This window comes from Netta rufina, assembly GCF_964035555.1.
Source record: "Netta rufina genome assembly, chromosome: 3".
Lineage (NCBI taxonomy): Eukaryota > Metazoa > Chordata > Aves > Anseriformes > Anatidae > Netta > Netta rufina.
Window position 1 is genome coordinate 11,249,093 of NC_140125.1, and position 13,449 is coordinate 11,262,541.

The following is a 13,449-nucleotide window of genomic DNA, read 5'->3' on the forward strand; positions in this document are numbered from 1 at the left end:
AAGTGACAAGATGAGTGCAGGTTTTTTTTTTTTTTTTGATACTTCTTATCAAAAGATAATGTGCTATCTCTTACTGTATTACGCATGGGGTGAAGCCAGGCCCTATTTCTGTAGGTCCCTTATAATGTAAATGCACGGGAGTTTAATTTTGCCAAAGGCATAGCCACTACGCTTTCCCCCAGGGGGAGTACAGCAGTGCCCTGTTGCATACATGCTATCTTCTAAGTAATCTTTCTAACACAAAACTGCTTCCACATCACCTGTGGTGCTAAGTTCTGAAGGACAAAGATTGTTTTTAGAACAGCGTCACACCTTGCCTTGAAATCTGGTTGTGTTACAATCTGTTGTGTTGGTTTTTTTTTGGGCACACTAGAATTATCATTTTATTCTAACATTTCTTTGTATTTGTTCAGTATACATATTGTTTAAAGATTCTTTTCTAATTTGAGAAGGTTACAGATTCTGTTGTTGTTGAAAGTTTTACTTTCCTTTAGAGGGGCTGAAAGGACCTTGTAAGACAATGTGGATGTTCTGTTCAGAAAGAATGGCGGAGACACAGCTCACTCATGTAGCCTTATTCTATCTTGTATATTCCGTAAGTCTAATTTGTATTTTTAAAGGTTTAATGTTACAGTCAGCTCCTAAGTAATTCAGTGAGTACCTTTACAAGGAGACAAGTGAACAAAAAACATTTTCTTTTTGCTTTGCGGTCCTGTTTGTCTCATCTTTAAGACTCTTGAGCTGGAAAGAAAATTAAAAAGTTACAAAATGTGTCCCCTGTGGCCCCTCACCTTCCTCTCTCGTTGGTGCTGAGATCAAATTTCAAAAGAATTCTAGAAGGATATTGAATTTCAGGTTTTGTTTTCCCATAGCAGTGATTCTGGCCAAAAAAACTTTTTAATCAAAAGGACCAACTGTAACCTTGTTAATAACTAAGAAAACAATGGCCAAAGGGAAAAGACCTGCCAAAAGCTACAAGTCATTTCTTTTGGCAGAATAATTGGTAGATCGTTATTTTGGTTGAAAACAATGTGATTTGTATTTCTAATTTTGTAAAATTACTTAATTAATAACACATGGTCAGCAATGTTGATTGCAGAGTGGCTTTTGACAGAGGACATTTTTAAAGCGACGTTCCAGGGGCAAAGGTAGGATTATGCAATACTTGAGCAAATAAGGCCACAACTGCTGCTCAGCAGATGATTCTGCTTGTTGTAGGAAAACATAAATCACTGCGGTGTCCTTGGCCTGGAAACACAAGCCACTGTTAAAAGGACAGTGGGAAATATCCATGGCCGTGGGATCATCAGGGGATTCAAGTAGGTTTAATGCCACTTGCAATGGCAAGTAGACAGTTATGTGGGAATGATATGTGTGGTCAGTTCTTGAAAGAGTCCTTGTTGCTTCTGAATGGATCCCTTCTTGGCTGCCATAGGGACAAATTTCCAGCACAACTTTCCTCTTCTTTGTTGTTTCTTTTGTGCAATGTGCCTCAGTTCCCTTTCACCAAGAAACCAGCTCACAGTGAGCGAGGTGAAGAGGTAGAGAGAAGGAAGGAAGCAGGATACTGGAGTTTGGCTTCAGCTTGAGCTGTGCAACCACTGAGAAACTTGCTGCAGTTATCCAGAGCATCATGGTTCCTGTGAGCATTATGTCTGCTATGTTATACACAGCACTTGATTAACTATTGTTTCACGCTGATGAAGGAAGTCGTTCTCCCCATGATTCAGATCCTCTTCACAACTCCTTTTCTGTAAACCTCTTCTTTTTGCATTATGCGGTCGCAATTATTTCCTTTTTGTTGAGTGTATAACCTAACACCTATGTACGCTGAGTGCCAGGACTTGAAACTGTAATAAGCTGAATGCTCACCTCAGAAGCCATTATTCCAGTCATTACAACACAGTTTATTCCTCTAGAGGACATTAACATTTGAAAATGTGTCAACTAGAGCATGAAATTTATCATGATCATGAACTACCTGCCAACTAATAAGAATACAACATCCTGATTTCCAGTACTCCAGTATTAATCTAACGCTTGACAGTCACTTATATTTTTAAATTGTTTTAGTTTCTAGCAAACCTCTTCTGAAGGCCAAAGCAGTGTCCTCTGACATGGGAGAGAAAGATCCTGCAAGTAAGGAGAAAGTGAAGCACTGAATGAGAGGTCGAAGTGTCTCTTAGAAAGGCTCAATCAGCAATGCAAACAAAGGCAAAACCACTGGGACTGGAGCAAAAGAGAGAGGAAGGTATATTATAGTGCTTTATATGGTTAAGAAGTAGTCTAGTAGTCTTTTTCTTTAACTAAAAATATGTCAGATGATGAACTTTTCTGCAAGAGTGGGAGTGGGGCTATAGCTGGAAACAGTTTCGGAGTATTTGCTTTCAAATTTCCTGATAGTCTGAGAATTCCTGGTAACTTTTCCCATGAATGAGGGTTCACACCTTGAACTGGAGTGTAGTTTGGGAGTTTGTTCATAGTTCTGCATATATTTTTCAGAAAAACATTGTTATAATAGTAATATTTCTGGTAGGCATTGCAACAAAAGTTTTTGTTTTGTTTTGTTTTGTTTTTTTCAGAATGTGAATAAATGTCATATATGAAAGTGATTAACGTTTGAGATGACTCTTATAGGTGAAGTCAGAGTTCCTAAAGATATCTTGGAATGTTGTTGGTACCTGAAGATCCACTCAACAGATGATGTTGCAAAATGGTGTCTTTTAGGGTGTTTCAGTTGATTTTTTTATTTTATTTTATTTTTATTTTTATTTTTACTGAAAGTGTTGTGTGGTGTTACAAGGCTGAGAGGAAGTATTCTTCAGTTTGAAATTGGAATTTATGCTTCAGCTGAATACTCTCTCCCTCACCTTTCAATGACCAGGCTTATTTTTCTGTATGATTTACTATACTTCTCAATTTGCCAAAGGCCTTAATATGAAAGGAACATTTACAGAGAGCTACATTGAATCCTGAGTGGTTAATTATTTGCTGTAATTGTGATCTTAGCTGCATGCTTTGCTTTTTCATCACAGCAATTTCTATTAAAATAAATTAATAAATATGCATAGCACTGGGGTGAAAACGAATGATGGGACTTGCCATCATCGCTAGTTCTGCTCTGAGGAGTTGAAATAGGTCTGAGGAGGGCAACTTCAAACTGATGCGTAAGGAGCTGAATGAGCTGAGTGAGACTAGTGCTTTTCTGTTGAATTCTGCTCAAACCTATAGTTTTCCCCAAAACATTTTTTTTTTTTTTAATTCTTCAGAAAGAGGGGAAGACTGAGGGAATAATTAACACAAATGGACAGAGCTGTGCAGAAGAATTAATGGAAAGGCAATGGCAGGAAAAACAGGGAAATAATTCCCTTCTTCTCTGCATGAAAAGAAAAGGCTTTAAAACCTCTTCCTAAAGAGAAGGATCATGCTTCAGAGTAGCTTCGAAAACAAGACTTTATTATAAAGGTTTAATTTATAAAGGCTGACTAGATGTTACGTGTGTGTTACAGATGCGAGCACCTCCTAACAAGCCCCCTGGTGGCAGGGGCAGCAGCACGTTGCTCGGGAGCTGTCAGAGACACCAGCAGCTTGCCGCAACTGCTGGATGTGTTACGTGTGGTCCAACTGGCAGCCTGCAGGCCAGCTCCAGGCTGCTGCGCTGATCCATCCGGCCCACCAGCTTCTTCTCTGGAAGAGATGGAGAACAGCTGTTTGGAGCAACGACTGCACCCTCCAGCCGCCAAGCTTGTCCTCCAACACAAAGGCAAAACCCTGCTGCTGTTGACAGGAGGTGTGTGCGTTTGGGAGGAGGGGGAAGCAGTGGAGGGGCAGATGTCCATGGGTTTCTTCCAGCATCGGGGGCTCCATCAGGTTGCGGTCCGTGGCAGCACCTTGTTGCAGGTGGTGTGTGACTGGCCCCGAGGCTCTCGGCAGTCGCTGCAGAGGCAGGAGAGGGGCAGCCACTGCTGGGGAGGGAGAGGCAGGATGCAACCCATGGTGGGGAAGGTGGGGGGGGGAATTGTAAACCCAGATCCGGCCCTCACAGCTGTTGAGGTTAGACCACCCTGTATTATCTGCAAGAGCAGGGTTCAGTCAGCAGCAGGCTGTGCCTAGCAGGCATCCACTAGAGATGTGGCATCGCATTGCCCAGGAGGAAAGGTCCAGCCGAGAGGAGCACGGTGTTGTCTTTGTCTCCACAAGAACTGTCCCGGCCACCCCTTCCAAGAGAGGGCCATGTGCTAACCCCGCTGGTTCAGCAGCCCAGGGCCCTCCCTTCAAAGAGCTTGTGTCCCACTAAATTGTAGCAAAAAAGCTATTTGCAAAGTGTGGGGTGGGAGGCCTGCAGAGAGGAGCGTGTCCAGCAGGGAGGTGAGACCAGGAGAGGAAACCCGTGCCCAACTTTCCTGCTGAGGTATGCGAACCAGCAATGGTCTGGCCTTGTGACAGGTGTATGGGGAAGGGCACTGGTGACAGGTCTGCTGCCACGGGGGTAAACAGCAGCCAGAACTCATCACAAACTATGAAGAAAAAAGTCAAAGGTGTATTTTATTTTATTTTATTTTATTTTATTTTATTTTATTTTATTTTATTTTATTTTATTTTATTTTATTTTATTTTATTTTATTTTATTTTATTTTATTTTATTTTATTTTATTTTATTTTATTTTATTTTATTTTTAAATTTCTTTCTTTGTACATCCATATCTGGACAAACTGAGGACAGAAGAGAAAACAGTTTTCCCTGTATCCTACTCAGGGAACATGAGTGGGCACCGACACCTGTCAGCACAAGCAGTATGTGCTTTGTTACTGCCTGGTGGTGTCCTCTTCCTGCAGGGACATGGCAAGGGCAATGGCGTGGTGAAGCCATGGGTATAAACACAAGATGACTCTTACATCTGTGCTTCGGGATATGTTTATATTATCGACAATTTATTTTTTGTTAATTGTTATATATGAGCTCGTTCTCTGCTCATCACCAAAGCTACCAGATTTTGCAGCCTGTCATCCATCAGTTTTATAGCAGATAGGACATAAATGCTGGAGCCAGCCCCCTCGCAGGCGCGTTGAGGGCTCCAGCCACCCTAGCAGTAGTGAAAGGAAGAGATGGAAGTGCTTGATCCTGCACTCAACAGTTCTGCTGTGGGCTAGAACTAATCCCTCAGTGCATGGGCTACGAGCATCACATCTACTGTATCCTATAGGGAGACCGTTTGTGAAGGGGTTTCTAGTTTCCCTGCTTTGGAAGGGGAGAAGGAATCCTGCTGTTAACGACTGCTGTCTGAGCCCTACTAAATTAGAGCTACTTATCTGCGTACAGCAGGAAGGCTTCGTTCTTGGCTGGTGCTGCAACTGGAAATGAATGATCCAAGTTGCATATGCTCATTTCCGGGATCACCTGTCTTCATACCACAAGCCTTCTGCTGGATCCCAAACCTTTCGTTTTCCAACATCACTGTTCTGATTTTCCTCCTTGCCTGGTGCTGTGTGAGAGCTGGCAGCAGTGGGGAGTGAAGCAGAGTGACAGGCACACTTTTCACAAGTGCACAGTAGTGCAGTGGAGGGGCTGAGGCCATGGAGGGAACAGGCTGCTCTGTTCTTAAGGGCTTTTTTTCCCCCTCTGTAACTTGCCCAGTTCTGTGGAAAGCTTGAGGTTTGTAATCCTAGCAGGTTGATGGCATGGTCACAGCATGTCCGGTAATATCCGTGCTGGAATTTCTTCCTTCTCTGAGTTCATGCGGAGTATGTTGGATTGTTGCTATCGGATTCTATTTTCAGGTGCTAATTTAAAGCACTTTATGTACCGGGTAAAGAAAACAGCATAAAGATGTTTACAAACAAGCCCTGTAAACAAGCAGGAAGCAAGGAGTTGGCAGAGGCTTGTGTTGATATCACTCGCTGCTCTGAAGCTCCACTGAGCTCTCCTGGCTCCATCCCAGTTGAGCGAACTCAGTCAAACAGAAAAATCCCACCAAAATATCTGGAAGGGCCTTCTGACATTATTCTTTCAGTGCTGCTACGTCTAGTTGGGGTGTGTGGAAAATGTCCTCAGCTCAGAAGAATGGCGTAGTGTAATGTGATAACAAGCCTTGCGAAGGTTATCAGCACCATAATCAAATCTATCTGTGGGACAAAGACCCTCACTGTACAGCTAATTAAAACTTGTTTCTTCTTCCCCGCCTGTTCCTATTTGGTGGCCATTATTTAGAGCTGAGCTGCAAGGTACTGGAGTGGAAAGTTAACTCTCAATATTTTAAGACCAGCTCTTTTCAAAACCTTGTATTGAAAGAAACTACACACTCTTTTTTCTTGTGGGCTGCATGAATGGCAGGTCACGAAGCCATTTGCAGGTAATTTCTCTCTGCCAATAAGGTCAGTTATAATAGAGACAGATAACAAGGACAAGGTTTTGGTGTGTGTGTGTTTTTTTTTTTTAAAAACTTTCTTTGAGGTGGTGAGATTATTGTAATGGAAGTATCGAAGCTTCTATTTAGTGGGCAGCTGGATCTCAAATCAATCTGCAACATTGTTTTCTTGCTTATTACAATACTATTTTCCCTCTTTCCTCTAGTGTCCAACAGTTACTTAAAAAACAGGGCTCCATATAGGACAGGAAACTTGTCAGTTTTGAGGCCAAACTCTGTGAATGCGATGCCTGTGAGTTGGGTGGCATATCGGAAGACCACATGAGGTGTTACGTTGTTCCCTGTTCAGCACAAAGAAGAGATCAACACCTGTCACCAGCATGTGAGGAGGTCTTTCTGGTACAGCACTGCTCTGAGTTTTGTTCCCAAAGCAGGATTTGTGTATAACAGTGAGGCGAGTGACTGATTGCTGGAGTAGGATTGGTCTGTGAATATTATTACGCACAGCATTTGTACTTTTGAAATGCCAAGGACCTCTTGCCCTGCTATGCTAGGCACTGCACAAATGTAGAGCAAGAGTCACACGATGCTCCCCAAGGCGTGCAGAGGCTGATGGAGAGATCTGGGGCAGCAAAGGGCTGTTCAAGGTCATGCAACAGGTTTGTGATTCATCTGGGAGGGAAATGGGGAGGGAATGCTGCTGCTATGGCAGCTTCTCTGTTGAATTTCTTGAAGCCAGAATTTTTTCCCTGGACATTGTTTTGCTTATTGAACTGCCTGACAGCGTTTGGGGACCTGCTGTGGGCATCCCCATTCCATACGTAAGGCAGGCTTGAATCATTTGCCACTTACATGGATTGCAGCTGCTAATTCCTTGTTTGTACCTCAGTCTTGAGGTACAAGACTGACTACCTCAGTACCTCAGTTTGTACCTCAGTACCTGTGCTGGGCTGTGCAGACCTTTCCCTTCTTCACAATTTAAAATCAGGGAATGGCACAGGGAATTCCTTCCTTCCCAGCTCAGAAGAAGGGAATGTGGGTTACATTTTTTTTTTTTTTTTTTTTTTTGTGTCAGCAGCGGTCAGTATTAGGAATGTCAAGTTCTACTAGCCTAACATTTTTCACAGATAGACTCCTGTGCTCTTTCCTGCTTCCTGCTTCCTTTTCCACGCTGTGGTTTCACACCTGTGGCTGTTGATGGCACCTTTCTGTCATCTGGCTTCTGGTGTCTTTTCAGTGGTTATGCAGTCTCCGAGAGGAAGTAGCTGGGATCCAATGTTGGAGGAGATCAAGAGCTTGCTGTTGACTCAGTTAAAGCCAGAAGAGTTTGACACTGAATATGAGCACAGACTGTGCAATGAGTAGTGATTCTTGCAGGAGGCCTGCAACTTGCAGGGTGTGTGGCATCTCTGCCTTTTTAGGTAGACGCTCAGCTCTGTTTCAGTGCCTCCAGGAGGTAGAGAAGTCAGTGTGTCCTGATGTTGCAGTGTAGCAGCTAATGGCCTGCTTTCCCTTTTTAGAAATGGTCACCCTCATGTTTTTGAATTTGCCCGGCTTTGGCATCTGGCCATTAGACTTTGCCATGCCTCTTCCACTAGATCAATGAGACCCGTAGTACCTGAAATCTGTTTGTAAGCTCTTATTAAGAGCTTATTAAAGGTTTAATGGAGTCCAGTTCCATTTTCCTGCCATCGTTCAGACCACTTGGCATAGGTCATGGTGCCTTGCAGTAGCCTACATCTCCACCCCTACTTTTCAAAGTGGGGGTGATGATACTCAATGTCTTGTCTCCCCTCTTCCATGTATTTATTTTACAAGCTGTTTTATACCAGAGACCTTTTCCTTACGATGGCTCTGCAGCATTTCTGGCCCATGAGGTCCTGGCCTGGGCTGGGGCTTTGGTGCTGTTACCAGGATACAAATAACAAAATCAAAATAAATACATTCTAACTCAGAGCTTGCTATGCTCCCTTCAAGTTTTCCTTCTCATTCAGTTAAGAAAATAGCACATTCCCACAGTGCTACTCAACTCAAATTAAAAAATCATAATGTAAATCATATTTGTATGAATAATTTAATTTCTAGGAAATGCATTAGGGAAACCCTTTCAGATAAGGTTCCAAATTTGCAGTAGTAATGATCTGAGAGGAAGAGATTTTTTGCCATGAAGTAAATTATGCATTAGAGGAGCCTTTTAATATTCTTATTTAACACCTAATATTGATATATTCATTGATCTACAGGAGCTGCAGTACAGTAATATGCTAATCAATTAAAAGTATAATTAAAACAAATATTACGTACAAACCCCAGGATCTGTGACAGTCTTTACGTGTATGCAGTCTTCCACTTCCTTGCATCTCCACTTTGCAGTGACTGATGCTATTTTAAGAACAAAAGCAACTTCTCTGGGCATAGAGGTTACAGTAAACAGAGTCATTTGGCTGTTAGCCTGGGTGAGCTGTGGTTGATGCATAGCTTCCATTAGCTTTTTTTCTTAAATAAGTCTGCTTAAGGCTTGCCCAAGCATAGAAGGAAAGGCCTGGAAGGAAGGGCATCCTTCACACCTATCGCATTCCCTGTGCGAAGAGCGTTCATTGAAAAAAAGAGCTGGCCTTGCTGGATGCAGGCAGCTGGGTTTTCATCAGCGTGCAGTAGGCAGCACGTCCCCAGAGGACTGTGGTTGGCTCCCTCTGTTTGCTGTGTGTCATTTGCAGCAGTATTTTCAAGCAAAGGCCGAGGACTTCCTTGCTCTAAAAGCCATTATCAGCTAGAGCTGCAGGACGCTGCGAGTTGTGGAGGATCTGGCTCCTTTGCTGAGGTGCCTACAGAGGAACCGTCTTCAGAAAATCCTGCCTCGCTTCCTCTCCTGTCAGGGGGTAGCTGGGTTGTCATACCTGCTCTGTGCAGCTGGCAAGTTAAAGGTAAAATTCTTCCCACCAATTCACAACAATTTCAGAGTGGCTGTTAAATACTTTGCCTTCTTAAGAAAAACAGCAGTAATGTCTAACACACAGGCACAGCACGGAGCTCGGAAAGAGCAGTCAGGCACTGGGACGGGTTGCCCAGGGAGGTGGTGGAGTCACCGTCCCTGGGGGTGTTCAGGGAAAGGCTGGGCGTGGTGCTTGGGGACATGGTTCAGTGGGTGACATTGGTGGTGGTAGGGGGGTGGTTGGACCAGATGATCCTGGAGGGCTTTCCCAACCTTAATAATTCTGTGTTTCTGTGAAGCTGTTGTGCAGGGGTCTCTGTGCTGGCTGTGCCAGGGGTACCGCGTGCCAGTGGACACAGCAGACCCATGCAGCACGCAGCTGCTGCTCCTCTCTGGCTTTTGCCAGCGTGCAGGGAAGCCCCGGTGAATGCTCCCCTGTTAAAGGTGGTGTCAGTGCTACCCCAAAAGTGTGATTTTTGGTCTTTGAATCTTCACTCTTGCCTATCACAGACTGGGGTGTGATCCTCCTGTCCTTCTGGAGCAGCACTGTTCTGGTTTTTCTGAATGAGAAAACACCAGGAGAGCACCGATGCCTCAGCCTGCACCCTGACACAGCGTCGCACAGAGAGGGCTCCCAGGAGCAGGCTCTTCCTTGCCAATGCAGATGCTTTTCCCCAGCCTGCTGTAACAAAAGGATGCACTCATAGTAGCACTGGCGTAATCTGTAGCAATTTTCTCATCTCCTTCCTCTCTGTAGACCTGGAGTGCTTGTAGGTAATTTCCCATTTATAAGCTTAGGCATTTGATGTTCTTCAGCAAATAAAATCCTCACCCCACCAGTCATTAGACTATGGTAAGAATTTTGAAATGTTGCAGAATGGTTGTGCCGAGGATCTGCCCGTTGTGTTCTACACTCAGTTTGTATCGGAAGCGCCCTCGGTGCTTGTGAAGCTGCTTCCTCTCTGGTTGTTGTCTAGCAAAGAGCCTTTTCTTTGTGATGACTGTTCAGCTGACTTCTCAGTCAGACTTTGCTCTAGTAGCTGAAACAATGGATAGATATGGTCAGATTCCACTTAAATATTTATATACTTGGTGTGTGTGTGTATTTGCAGGGAGATCAACTTTCAAAAAATGAGTGTGTAAATAATTGTTCAACATGAAAAGTTTCCGGTAAAATGTCAGTAAACCCAATAAAGTTTCTTTTAAAGCAAGATTGGGTTTTTGACCCACCTGTGGGTAGGAAATATGAAGAACTGTAGCTTTGCTTGAGATGATTTCAGCTGATCAAAGTTGAAACATCATGAGGCCAAGAAAGCAATCCTAGAAAGCAGTTCTAGATCCAGAGGAAAAGTACACAACGTGCAACTCGGTGGCTGGTGGCTGTGTCCTGCTGAACACTTGCTTCTGTCTCACTGGTGGTGTTGTAGGGACGTACATGAGTGTACAGGAAATGTGTTCCATGTTGCCCAGCTCTCCTGGGCTGATATCTCTCTAGCAGAGGGCCCAGCCTGGGGGACTTTGTGACATTTGTTGCCAGAAACAACAGTAGAAGCCCACAGAGAGCCTTCTTTGCCAATTCATGCCCCAGGGTTTATAAGAACTGCTGTAGCTGTCTGTCCCCAGCATCACATAACTGATGGTGAACCCTGAACAAAGCGGATAGGAAGCAAGCTTGTGCTGGCTGCTTGTGTTTTGAGCTGGAAAACCAGAACGCTAACTCTAGGACCTTCTGAATCTTGCTTCCTTCACAGCTCCCCAAAATATCTCAGGGGTGTGTGGCAGACTGTGGCTGTGTTCTGCTCTGTAATGATTTGTGGTAGAAGTTCTGGCTTTGGTTCTTGGTTCAAGAACAGCATTTATGGTGGCGTTTGTGTGTAAAAACAGTTCTGCATTTAAAGGTTATTTGGTGGACTTTTTTTTTTTTTTTTTTTTAAAGCAGAGTTATTACCAAAGTATCTTGAAGAGTTCTAGGGCTCTCCCTTTCAAACTGGTTTGATAGTAAAGTTATCAATAAATGAATTGGGATCCAAGTGATACTTCTAAGTTTGTATCTGAATTATGAAACCAACGAGTTACCTCAGTGAGATTCAATGCAGACCCTTTGCTTGACCCAGATTCTGTTAGAAAGAAATGTGATTAAAAACAAGTGAAATAAGACCAGGAAGAAAAGGATGTCTCTGTCACAACGTTTGCCCAGAGCTCAGGTCTGCTTGGGATATTACTTAACCTTCAAGCTGGAATATTTGGTCACAAGAAGACAGTTGAGGTGGAATTTCCTTTCATTTGTCATTTTGCGTTAGTCATTCATGCTTTTTAGAGGTTGCGCAGAGTATTGTGGAATCCCTCGGGTCTTATTTTATGAGTTCACTAAAATTAAGCTTGGGGAGTTTTCCGGCCAAAAACTGAACGTCAGGGTCCCTTGAAGGAACACGATAACAAATAGGGAAGGATAACCTTTCATCTGCAGCTTACGTTCCAAGTCCATGTGATTTTTTTTTCATTATTTTTTTTCCCTCTTCCTTCCCCCGATACACCCTCATGAGTCCTGGTTTGAAGTCATCTGCATGAACTGCCGACCTCAATTGCCCTGCCAGATGCATCACGCCTGCAGCTTGCATTTCGGGCTGGGAGGGAGATGGGGAAAGATAGAGGAAAACAAAACAAAAATCAGCGGTGTTGTTTTCCTGCTTAGTTCCTTAAGATTGCCTAACGTGCCCTCAATGCACGAGGCAAGGGAAGCTGTTCTTCATGTACAAGGTTTGCTGGAAGTTCTGTGCTAGGCACTGAAGCTAAATAAGTAAAATAATCAATGTTCATGGAAACAGAAATTAATTCAGCCTGACTTCCTTAACTAGGTGCCCTGGTGCATGGAAGAGAGATTGTGGAGTCAATGCGCTATTAATCAGGTGAGCAGCAGGCCTATTTCTGACAGAAGTATTTAGCCAGAGACACCTAGAGCTGTAAGTGTGAAATGCTCTGGCTTAATGTAAATGTTTGTCAGTGGGAGCAGCACCTTCTCTTGTCTTGTCCTGTGCGTACACCTTTACCCAGTGTACCGATGCTGAGAAACAGAGCAGGTGAGTGTCCCAAGAGGGGAATTAGGAACTGGGCCTTGTAACTGGCTGGTCTGTGCCAACCAAGTCTAAAAAGGCAGCAGATGTCTGCAAATCTCTGTGGAGATCCCTTAGCTGGCTAGTTTTATCTCAAGAGTTGCTGAGCATGGTCAGGATGCCTAGACTTATGGGTCTGTGTTTGCTCTGGGGGATTTTTTTTTGGATTGTTTTTTAGGTGAAAGCTTTAAGAGCTTGACTTTACGTCAAATTCTGGAGAGAGGGAGTATCTCGTGCCAGTATTGGCTTAATCAGCTGCTGGTGGTGGTGGACAGCAGGATAGATTCTGGGAGGGGTAAAAAATAAGCACAAAACACCTTTTTTCAAAGCAGACCTAGAAATAGCAAGCTTCAGGCTTTGGAAGACAACTAGGGTTACCTTTTTTTTTTATTGTTAGTGAATCTAAGATGGTTGATGCAGTAACTGAGATGTGAAGTAGGAGACATTGTGAGGTCTTTGTGAGACATTGTGAGACTTTGGGAAGAGAGAAGGAGCCAGCTATCTAGGTGGGTTGGCTGTATGAGGCTTTATGGGAAGTTCAGAGAGACATAAATGGTATCTCTACGTCTTCTGCAATCAATGTGTGAGGGGGTTTAGTTTTCGTACTGATCTTTTTGAAGGTCATTTGTAGGCTGTCCTCTAGGATCAGAGCTGAGAGGTCAAGAGTGGAGGGTCTGTAACCAGTAAAAGCCCTCTTGCTGGTAGCTGGTTGCTTTTTCACCTCTGATTCACTGGGTTTCCATCCCAGTGGGTTGTGCGTGTTTGCTTTAACCCCCAGACTTGTCATTTTCAACAAAAATGAGAGCTTTTCTGTGCAAAGAATATTATAACAAAAAAAGCTTTTTACGGAAAACTTTCTTCCAGCGTTTAGTGGGAGGATTGATGAATAAATTTTAAAAGGAAAATGGAGTTCTTTGGTGAGATGAATCATCTTACGGGAGAGAGATTTAAAAAGTACAAAGGGATTTTTAGAGCATGATTTCCAAATAAAGTCACTACTTCTTTCTTCTTCTGAGCATGTCTACCTTGTAATTGGACTCTT

General features: G+C 43.5%; 1 long non-coding RNA gene across 3 annotated transcripts in view; it reads left to right on the forward strand.

Annotated features, from left to right (window-relative positions):
* LOC311207868 overlaps window positions 1-13,449 on the forward strand; it is a 265,648-nt gene that overhangs the window by 1,911 nt on the left and 250,288 nt on the right. For 2 of the 3 annotated variants that reach the window (XR_014618290.1, XR_014618291.1), the window contains exons 2-3: window positions 2,074-2,251; window positions 3,510-3,790. This is a non-coding gene — a long non-coding RNA (uncharacterized lncRNA). Of the gene's footprint in view, window positions 1-1,496; window positions 1,643-2,073; window positions 2,252-3,509; window positions 3,791-13,449 lie in introns of all 3 variants that reach the window. The other variant, XR_014618292.1, reaches the window with a different exon arrangement.